Genomic DNA, 11,506 nt, shown 5'->3' with positions numbered 1-11,506 from the left:
GATTACATTAACCTGTACAGAGTCGTGGTGAACATCAAGCCGGTCCCTTTCTTGTTGTGACTTGTTGTCTTTGATAGCCAGGCTCAGTCACCCGCGTCAGACTGAAATGCGACGGATTATTAGCACAGACACTTTTTTCCCTTGAGGAGCAGCAGCGACTGAATGGAAATCAGTTTGTCACTCATTGTGCCTTATGCACACACATACTGTAAATGCTGGCGAATATCTGCTTTTTGTTTTTTTTTCTCCTGCATCATATTTATTATAAAAGTAGATTCATCTTTATTTTGTTCTTCCCTGTAAATAATGCAAGCTACATTGGAGGTTTATGTGCTGCACAGCATGGGACTGAAATATTAAGCTCAGCATGAAACAGGAGAGAACAAGATGGATATGTGGCTCTGACCAAGAGTCAGTCTTCTTCCTTTACCTACTCAGCTTTGAGACAAGTTGTTATAATTCTTCCTTGGTTAAAGTCACACAATCTTCACAATAACTGGTGGGCAAGCGGCCATTTCTTCTTCAAATTTCATTTAATCCTGTTCCAGTCTTCGTTTCAGCTGGACTGTTTCTGGGAAACCACAAACAGAAAATGTCAACATTTGACATCGCTCAATACTTGTGCGTGAAACTTAACCACAGCTTGGGCTACAATGCATATTTCTCGTATCCCGTATTTCAACCAACATTGGTTTGGCTTACATGCTGGAACCTCTGAGAGCTTATTTTTGCCACAACCCTATCAAGCTGTGCATCTTTGTTTTGAATACAAAACCAAAAATGTTACTGCTGAATTCTGCATTACAATGTTTGCTATTTGCTTTATTTTGCTAACCTAACAAAACCGTGGATTTCTTAACAATGAACCCTTTAGAATAATGTTTACATAAAAAAAAGAAGTTACACTGGTTGCTGCACTGAATCAGATATCTTGGTCTTGACCCAAGAGTCAAGGCTAAAACTAAGACAAAATCAAGACTTTGAATAAAGTGAGAGTTGACCTATTTCAAGACCAGAGCTAAACTAGTAGAAGACAGGCCCAAAAAATAAAAAAAAAATCTAAAGAAAACAGATGTTGAGCCATTTGGAGCTCAACTGGTAAGTGACTTTCCGCTGCTGAAATGTATTATTTTATTTTACTGAAATATAAAGCTGCCAAGTTATCAAACATATAATTTGCATGTTAAAGTTTGGGATTGAAACCTTATATTGATATTGATATTATCTTAAATTCTTGTTCAACACTTCAGAATCTTGTATTTCCAACGCTGGAACTTTTCAGGAAATAAAAGCCGAAATGGCACTCAGACAAAAATTCATATTACAGCGGCAAACACGATATGTTAAAAAAAAAAGGAAATAAAAAAATCTTCACAGAGCTCAATGTTAAATGTTCCATGTTCTTCATTGGATATTCCTTTAAAGAATAACAGACTGATGTGAAAGGAGTTCAAAAGACAAAATTCTCACAAAGCAAAGGAAATCATCACGATTGAGATACAAGCTTCTTTTTTTGACAGCACCAAAAAAGCTGAAATGAGTTGAAATGGGACTAGAAACAAAACGGTCACCTTGAAAAAATCTTGAATGGGCAAAAATAAGAATGGCACTGAAAGCCCTGTTAAATAAGGAGCTTAATAACAGTGACGCACAAACCTGATGCTAATGAACACAAAGCAAAAATAAACCAGTGTCAAAACAGGATTGATCATAGGTGGGAGGACAGCCCGGAAAGAATTAGATAATGAGACGGCATTAATCTCATCCACGTTTCTGTTACTGGAGGTCACACAACTGTCAGCTTTTGTCAGCTGTGAAAACAGCCATTCATGTAAAGGAGGAAACTTCATTTTGCTATGGGTGCCATGCACAGGAAGCCGAGGTAAATTACGTGAGAGAATAACGTCAACCTAAATCAGTAGCAGTCTTCTAATGAGCTAAAAGCCAAGCTACATGGATGAGTGGATCTGGAAAACTTCAGGTTTCTAAAAAGATGAAAATCTGAATCTCTCTTTTTCAACTCTATTTCTTTTGAAGTTTGCACATTTACTGCATTTTAATCCTCAACTCAAAAAGCTGGATGATTTAAGGAAATCAAAACTCACCAGGCTATCATTGCAAACCACTGTGCCTGACACAGCACATTTTTCCCGTCTCTCTTTCTATGTGATGGTCACTATGGTGATCATCAAGCTTTGACCAAAGTGCATTTTGTATAATGAGGAAAAAACCAAATGTGAGCTCGAGAAAACTTTGGCTGTGCTTATGTGCTTTTCCTCCCACAATGTTTCTGAATGAGTCACTGGGCTGCTTGATAGAGATGAGAGCTTTTACCAAGCAGGCGAGAAAATGGTTATTCTGCATCATTCAAAGGTACAATTAGCTGTGTGGCAGCTTACAGAGCACCTGAATGCGTGGTACAGAGCCAGGATGGTCGCTATTGTTGTTTTTGGTAGAAGAAAAACAAATAGTGGGCCCAAAGCTGGGTATTTTCTTCATTATAATACAAATAAAACAAAAAGGCATTATCTTTTTTTATTTATTTATTATTATTATTATTATTATTATTATTATTTTTACATTTTATTACATTGTTTTGTGGTTGGACATGGAAGAAATTATGTTATAAAGGACTGTTTATTTGTGAACAGCAACTTCACTCAGCCAGAACTTTAGCAGAACATTTTTCATAAGCAGAAATGCTAACAGAAGCATTGTCTTATATAACAATTATGTAGAGGAAGATGAAAAACTTACAACAGAAGCTGACTTTTCACTTTTTTTTTCTATTTATGTTCAATAAATACATAGCAAGACAAAGCTAGAAAACCTTCAGTTTAAAACTTCTGACTTATTGCTTCAAAGGTTGCAATTAATTCTCGCTGCATGACTTTTGGCTCTAGCACAAAAGATGACATTTTTGTTATTCTGACAAAAATGTCAGAATAACATTTTGTTCAGATTAGTGAAACTTTGGTGCTTATCTCCAGGAGTCATTGGGCAAGAAGCGGGGAAGTTCTGCACAGGTTTCTGGTTCATCAAAAGGAAGCCCAAACACACAGAGAATTTACAGAGACAAGTTAACCTACCATGCATATTTATTGGACACAAACAGCCCACACATACAATGGGAGAACATTTAAACTTCAAACTTGAACCCAGGACCTTATAGCTGCAAGGCAACATTGCATCAACCAGTGAAGGTCTGGGTAATCTTAAAAACGTTAAATTTGTACACCTATTTAGGAATAACCATATTTGCTCTATGCCTTATATCAAATAAAGCACTAAATTAAGTTTTTATTTTAATTATTCACGAACTTCAACATATTGACTGATTGGTTAACTGCCAAAATAATCATTAGATGGATTGTATTTAAAATGAATGTATTTTATGTAGTCTTTATGTAGGTTTTATTGACTAGCAGGGTTTTTTAAAGAAGCAACATTTGAAAGAGAATCAATCAATCAAATTTTATTTGTATAGCACATTTCAGCAGCAAGGCATTTCAAAGTGCTTTACATCATTACAAACACAGAAACACAATGCAATGTAGAATCAACAATCAAAACACAGCATTAAGTCAAGTTCCATCAATAAATTTGTAATTGATTACATTTCAAATACAATTCTAAACAGGTGGGTTTTTAGTCGAGATTTAAAAGAAGTCAGTGTTTCAGCTCTTTCACAGTTTTCTGGAAGTTTGTTCCAAATTTGTGGTGCATGGATGCTGAAAGCTGCGTCTCCTCGACTATATTTTCACATCCAAAGCTCAAGTCAGGTAAATCCAAATAGACCAAAAAAGATCTAAAAGGCTTTTAAGGTATGAATAATTTGTGACGAAATATGTTTTGTAAAGTTTTTTAATGGCTTAATATTATATTTACACAAAATCTCATTGTGGTCTCATCCCTGACCAAGTTCTTTATATCAAGGAGAAATTTATTTGTACGATGAAAACACACATTCATGAAATTATGTAGGGTTATGATTAGGGACAAAATTAAGTTATTAGAACATTTTTTCTGTTTGCTAAAGTCGTCCAGTAAAAACTATGAAATTGTTTTGTCATTGTCATTATTATTCCGTGTTGGCTTTGTCATTGTGAGAGCTATTCATTTCTCCTTTTTCTGTCACTGTTCTTCTTTTACATAACATGAAAAAAACATAATAGCAGAGCTCAAATCTATTTTCCCACAAAGGCTGGACTGAAAAACGCCTCCATGCTCATTATTCTTAACACCTGCTTCCTGTGCTTTGGGTCTGTGTTTCCTCAAATTAGTTTTAGTAAAAACAGAAGAAAAGTTAAATTAGAGATGGGAGAGTGATGGGAGATGTGTAAGGTTTGAAGAACAGCCCAAAGGTTTTCTGTGGGAGTAAGATCTGGAATCCGGTGAAAATAGAAGATTATTTCACTAAGAAGATTTTTTTTCATGCTATAATTGAAATAACCCACCAGTGGAATTCATTCTTTTTCACAAACTAATTATTGACTTAAAACAAATTCCCATATTTCGGTGAAAAGTTACTGATAGTTTTGTCTTAATTCAAGTGTAGTAAGAAATTTGCACTGTGAATTAGCCCAAAAATACTTGATAAGATTTTGTATTTTTGTAATAGAACTTCAAAATTGCTGCTGTTATGTTTTTATTCCAATTGGAAAGTCATTATTGGTATAGCCAATAACAAAATTTGCTACTGGCTATGAATGACAACTAATAAGGTGCCAAAGGCTATTATTGACAAATTTTATAACTAAAGCTTTGTTCTAAGACACACTTTCAACAAGTCACATGTCATCTACTATGTAAAATCTTGGGTTGTTTAAAGGCCACACGCAGCTTGATTTGCACTTTAACTGATTTTTCTGCAGCAGTAATGTTTATATTCAGCTTGATTTCATGAAGATGTTGGCATTAAGCTTTGGTCTGGTCCATCCTCCCATTCTCCTTCATAATGAAGGAGAAACCTTAATGTTGCCCAGCATAAGTAATAACTGGCTATCTATCCTCTTTGTTTTGCTTTCACGTTTTAACGGACTGTTGCGTTTGTGGGCTTAATTCTGCACATAAACATTCTGCCTGTGTTCAAGTTTAAACTAACGCAGTATTTGTTTGTTACTGAGGGGTGATAAGACACACAAGCACAATATGCATATGTCCCCTGGGAAGCCTTGGTGAAATGCTTTTCCATGGCTGTGCCTGTCGCCTCTCTTATTGCCATCTCAGTGCCATCAGAGCGTTTATCCAAATGTTTCTCTTGCTCCCTTGTGCTCCTGTTCATCTACATTATGACAGGATTTCTTGTTATCATTAAATAGTAATCTCTTCACATGACTGCACAAGTTACAAAACATGACCTTGTAAGGGAACATGAGTACTTGGAGAATACTCATGCAAGTTCATGAAGAACATGCAAATTTCAAGATATTCTTGCTGTGAGAAAACCAGCAGTAATACTGATCAACCCATCATTCCAGATTTCAATGATTAGAAGGTTTTTTCCCTCTTCTTAGAAGTTGTGGTTGAGCCATCTGCAACTGGTTTACATCTATCTTACAAGACGAGGTGCATCTTCAATCAGGTAGTTTATACAACATATTAATTACTACAGAATTATCAGCTTTTAAATGTTTTAAACATGTTTAGAGGACATAATCCACTACAACCAGGACCAAGTAACCTTGTCTGGGTTAAGGAGCCTGAGAGGTGAACCCAGTTTGCCCTTCAGTAGTAAAAAATAAAAAAGAACATTTCTTGGAATAAACCTTTCCACTTATTCCAATTTCTCAAGAGACATAAAGAATTACTGTAGATAGAAGAGTGGGGAATGTTCTGTGTCACTTATACAGAAGAAGAAAAAGTAAAAATGAGGGACTAATTTAACTTTCTAGGGGGTCGTCTAGTCTTTGTGTCAAGCTGCTTTTACTCTTCCTCTACCAGCTGAATTCAAACTGAATTTATTCATGGACAGGAATGGGATCCCTGCGTTTCCACTTTAAATTAAAGTCAGTCACATTCAACTGGACGAAGGCTCAGTGGGGTCAACTCTCTTTAGTTCTCCAACAATTAACAAAGGAAAAGAACAGAAAAGAGAATCTCAGTAGATACTTTTGAAGCTGGTGATTGAAGATAGAAGAACTATAAAAGTTTGGTTCATTTTTAAAGAAAAAGTACATAAAAGGAAATTGATATAAACAGAAGATGGTAAAGGATTGCACAGAGAACTCATTTCAAAATTAATTAAAAGAACCGCAAAAAAAATAATAATGATAATTCGTGCCTGGCTTTCAGATGCACTGGGTGACTAGTGTTTTGAACAGCAACATATCACTTCATCGATTAAAATCTAATGAAACTAAATTGTATTTCTGTTTTTCTGAGGATGTGGATAAATGGTTGGACTTCAGACAGACCCTAGTAGGGGAGCATCACATGTCCCAAACCACAGGAGTTTTTGTCTAGAAAATCAATATGACTTCTTGGTAAGCAGTGTCTCTTCTACCGCCTGCATTCAGTCCATAGGTGGTAGGGTCCACTACTTTTATTACTATACTGAGTTTTAAATTAGACATTTCTTTAGACACAATTGGGATGTTTCACAGTAGATGGCAGAATAATGCTGGTTTTCATTATTGCTCATACAACCTTATGTACCAATGATTTGTTGATTGGCAGGTTTTGCATATTTACTCCACAAGTAGACTGCTTTGAGTCCTTAGTCTAATTTGCTCTTCCCTCCAGCCACAACGTGGTGCCAAGTGTTTGTTCCTCGGTGCTGCTGATCTGTTGTTGTTCTTGTTAATGATTATGACTTTTAAACAACCTTCATTCCAAAAGAGTAAAAACAAAATGTGTCTCCTTTGTTCAACATTTTCCCTCTTGAATTTCTTTTTTGGCCATTGGTTCTTTTTGTCAGTTTGCTGACTCCGAATTGGCTTCATCCATGGGAAACTGACAGGGCGATGTAAAAGTAAAACATTTCAAATTAAAAGACTGTAAGTAAGACTGTAGGTAGTAGGAACAGGAAACAGTGGAGCAAAATATAAATACCAAACAAAGCAAAAACACTAAACCAGAATCATGGTTTAGTGTTTTTGCCACAAACTTCGCTCAAACTGATGTCAGAGACTGGAACACAGGTACAATTTGTGTTTTACAGAAAACTATTACAGAGTTGGATGTTCTCTTAGCTAGAAAACACATTTTTGCTGATATCTTTTTGTTCAATTAGCTAAACAAGATGCATTTTCCTTATGTGTCCTTGTGATAAAACCACTTTCTTTCAGAAAACTTAAAAAGAAAAAAGGTATGACCACAGATAGTCTCAATTTAATGAAGTAAAATTTTAATCTTGAGTTAAATAAATTCAATAAAATATCTGTGAATGATCAAAAACTGATTTCGAGTATTAAGTACAGCTTAAATCAACTTATGTTAACATAAGATGATAGAATAAAAACTATAAAACAAAGGAAGACAAAAAAAATTATTCACTGAATAATTTTTACTACACTGAGTACATTTTTAAATATGTGTAGATTTATTTTTCAACTTCATACCACACCTTTTTGGTTTTTTTAACATGAAACTCGTGAATAATTTAGGAAACATAAACTCCCAGGTCATTTCATCTCTACATACAATGCTCAATCTATTCCTCCTCCTTCATGCTGCTTCCTGGCCTGATTACAGTGTATAGTAAGTACAGGCGAAGCACGGGTAGTGCTTTGCACTCTCGCGCTGAGCTGAACTGCCTTATTACAGTTCTATCTCCTCTCAACAGTCACTACCGATCCAAGTCATTAGACAGCAGAGTGCCTGCTTGAGAGCTCACTGGAGCAGAAAGATAGAGACAGGAAAGGTGGTAGAGGGCAGGGGAGGGGGGCAGAAAGAAAGGAATAGCAGATAAAAAAAAGAGGAGGAGGTGAACGAATGCCTCACTGTCACTGTCTGGTGAGGATAGCATCAAAGCGGGACGAGAGAAGACGAAAGAGGGGGAAAGAGCAAGACTGATGTTGACTAAATAAGGTGAAACATTAGAGAAGTTCAGGAGTGAAATGTGAGAACACAGACCGGTGCTGATGAAGGAAGTCTAAAAGGAAAAGTAAATTGTGTTGAAGAAAAGAAAGAATGAAAGTTGAAGCAAAGAGTGCAGAGTGTGGGCAGCAGAAAAAGACGTAAAATGACATGACGAGGCAGGATGGAAAACGGCAGTGAGTCAGAAATAGCGAAAGGCTGGATCGAAGGAAAATAAATCTAGTCACACTTAAGAAGAGTGGAGAAAGAGAGAAAATTGAAGAAAAAGTAGCACTTGAGGCCAAGTTGAGAGTTGCTGTCACTGTCTGTCTGGGGTGAAGAGTCTGTAGTTGGGAAGAGCAAAGGAGTTATCCTGACAAACACTGATGCCTCTTATCTTTGGATTGAAGGGTGCATTCATACGTTGTCAAACAGGAAGAGAGTCCCACATCTGAAACATGCCAACAGACTTTACACTACTGTCAAATGTTCAGGTTACTGTACAAACCTATAGGCAATAGAGAGACAATATTCACATTGTTGCAACTAGACACATTTTTTTATGAATTATTCTGATATACACACTTATTCAATAAGACAATGTTGCAACATCTAATTACCATTGTGCAGAAATGAATTAACCATAGCATACCTAAATATAGAGGACCCTCTCTTTGAAATAATCTACCACCAACTCTTCAATCCAATCCATATTTGACTTTTTTATTCCTGCTGTTATGAGGTCTGGGTTGGATGCGAGGTGGTCTTATGAGACTTTAGGGTCTTCTTGACATTTCTTGCACAGACAATTCAAGAGAAAAATGACAAACAGATGTGGAGCTTATTTTAGAGAGGCAGTCAACCTGTTGACTGTTGTCTAAATTGCTTAAAAGTAAGTAAAATCCAAAGTTGTGTAGGCTAAAAATTTGTCTTCATTGCAAAAAGCTTCTTGAAGCTGTGGAAACTAATCAATGATCGATTCAAGTTTGTAGGGAAATAGATTTTATGATGCAAGCCTTTAATAGATAGTTTTTTTTTTTTTTATTTCTTCTCTCTGCTTTATCTCTGGCACTGTAGAAACTGCTGTCTGTTTATTAGAAGGGTTGCAATATGACATCCTCTGAGACCAGAGCCTGTCTTCAGTAGGTATGAGAAGTCCAGTCGTGAGCAGACACCTAAACATTTGTCATAATTTTGTATTTAACAGATGTGACTCACAGCTCAATGTGGGGGCGCACAGCGTTGGACACTGACACTTTTATTAATTAAGTGTGCTCTGAAAAAATGTTTTCTCAGTGTGTAGGCAAAATGTAACCTGACTACTTTTAGTTTTTATGTTGTGACTTTAAAATTCAATGTTTTTTCTTATTTGATAATATGAGCACTCCTTGATGAAGTGTTTCACTCAGTCCAAACAACATAAAATGAGAAAAACAGTGTCTTTACTATTCAAAGAATAATAAATTGTTCCCATTTTGATTTTCTATTAGCTTTCTTTTTTTTTAAGTTGACTGTCTGATGTGAAATCATCTCTCATATTATCCCAGATCTGCTTCTGATTGGTTGATGAACCCCTTGTGATGACTCTTTCTCCTCAAGATTATGTCTCCAATTGAGCTGTCCAGTTTTAGTAAAGAGTCCACCAATAAACATCGCCCGAATAAGTTACACAGTGCTTTTCACCTTTTGGACTTGACTGTGATAAATATTGTTTGTATCTTATGCTTAATTTGTCTATTTTTGTGTAAGATCCCAACTTTCTCCCATCCGCCTAGAATGCGTGCTTAGCACCACTTCTCTAAGAAAGTTTCTCTTTACGTCTAAGCTAACTGCAAATCCAACAATATGTCCCAGAATAAACAACCTTTAAACTCTAGAGTGGCTTTCTGGCTGAAAAAAAATCTGTCTGATCTAAAATTTTCTTGACGGCTTAGCTGAGAAATAAGAGTGTAAGAACTACATTGGCAGAAGTTTAGTCGGTTCTGTAAGAGAGGGATTGGCCTGATTCTGTGCATAGAAATAGTCCTATTGAACTATTGTATAACTGTTTACTTACCTGTGGATGTCGGATAGTTTAAGTCGAACATGAAACTTAAACATCACCTGATGTTTGGTTATTTCAACTCTGTTTGACCCGTTAGAATCACTCATAGAGTATTGCATCTACAGATGGTCAGATGATCATTTATTATTAAAGAAAAAATTAAACAGGGACTGTGACTTTAATGAAATGCAACCTCCACTTGACCCAGTAGACCACTGTGGACTCCACCCCATTGATCTCCAGCAGAGACGCACTTTTCACAGTGGGAGATAATTAAAAGCATCCTCCATACTTCAAAAACACCAAACGTCTTCATTTTTTCACATTTATAATCATTTAACATGTTTTGTTTTTTTAATACAGGCATAGATTGCAAGCTGACAAAGGCAGTCAGCACAACTTATGACATTCAGCTCTGGTGCAGTTTTGGTTCTGAAAGCTGACAGGTTCAGATGGTTCAGACATTTTGAATTAACTGCCCTCCTCCGTTTCCTCTCTTGAATTGATGTAGAAAAGAAAACAAAATGATAAACTCCCTTCAGAAAAACATATGCTCTCTGTTCAATGCAGATAATAACATTTTATACTTGTGGCATCATCATAAAATGTCCACCTTGGAGTAGAATTAGTAAAGTAGATTTGTTTGTTCTGAGTCTTGCTTAATAAATCATTCGTATGTATGTTTGATTGATAATAGATTTTCATTCTAGTTGAATGTCCTTCTTAATCTTGAGCTAACGTGTGTTTATCTTTCATTAATTCTGAAAAACTTTTAGAGAAACTTTTAAGGAATATGAAGAAATCTCATTCCTTTTTTTAATTTATGTATATTAATAAGAAGAGATAATCACTCTCTACAACCTTAAATGGGTTGTAGATCAAGCCTTCCTGATCTTGTAAAAATTTTTTCATAATAGTTAGGTCACTGTTTCCCTCTTTTTTAAACTGATATTTGACAGCTTGTAGCTCATGTTCATCTATACTTTTTCTCTCAATCCCTTGTTCGCTGTCCATTCAGTCTTTTCAGTTTCATTTTACGTTTTCTTTTCGTTTTTTCCTTTCCTGTCTAGACGACTTGAAAGAAATCTCGTCCTGTGATTTTAAACCTTTCTGCCAGCTCATCCAACCTCCCGAGGACAAAGCAGAATGTAAAATGCTTGTACTGTATTGTGCTGCATAGGGAATAGTGGCAGCTATGACAGAGCTCAGTCAGAGGTCGGGAAAGGGACCGACAGCTTTTTCTTCCTCGCAGTGACTCAAGGAACCAGGATGACTCCTGCAGACATCCTTCATCAGCAAAATGGTAGAAAGGTAAACAAACCAAAAGGAATTATTTTATCCTTGAACCTATCATTAAATTTGAATCCATTTTTTAGAAATTGTACTGTTCTTGTAATATTTGCACTGTAGCTTTACTGCATGTATATTTTGTTGCCGTCATTC

The sequence above is a fragment of the Xiphophorus hellerii genome, chromosome 16 (assembly GCF_003331165.1).
Source record: "Xiphophorus hellerii strain 12219 chromosome 16, Xiphophorus_hellerii-4.1, whole genome shotgun sequence".
Lineage (NCBI taxonomy): Eukaryota > Metazoa > Chordata > Actinopteri > Cyprinodontiformes > Poeciliidae > Xiphophorus > Xiphophorus hellerii.
The sequence above is the reverse complement of the archived record's forward strand: the minus strand, read 5'-3'. Positions refer to the sequence as shown.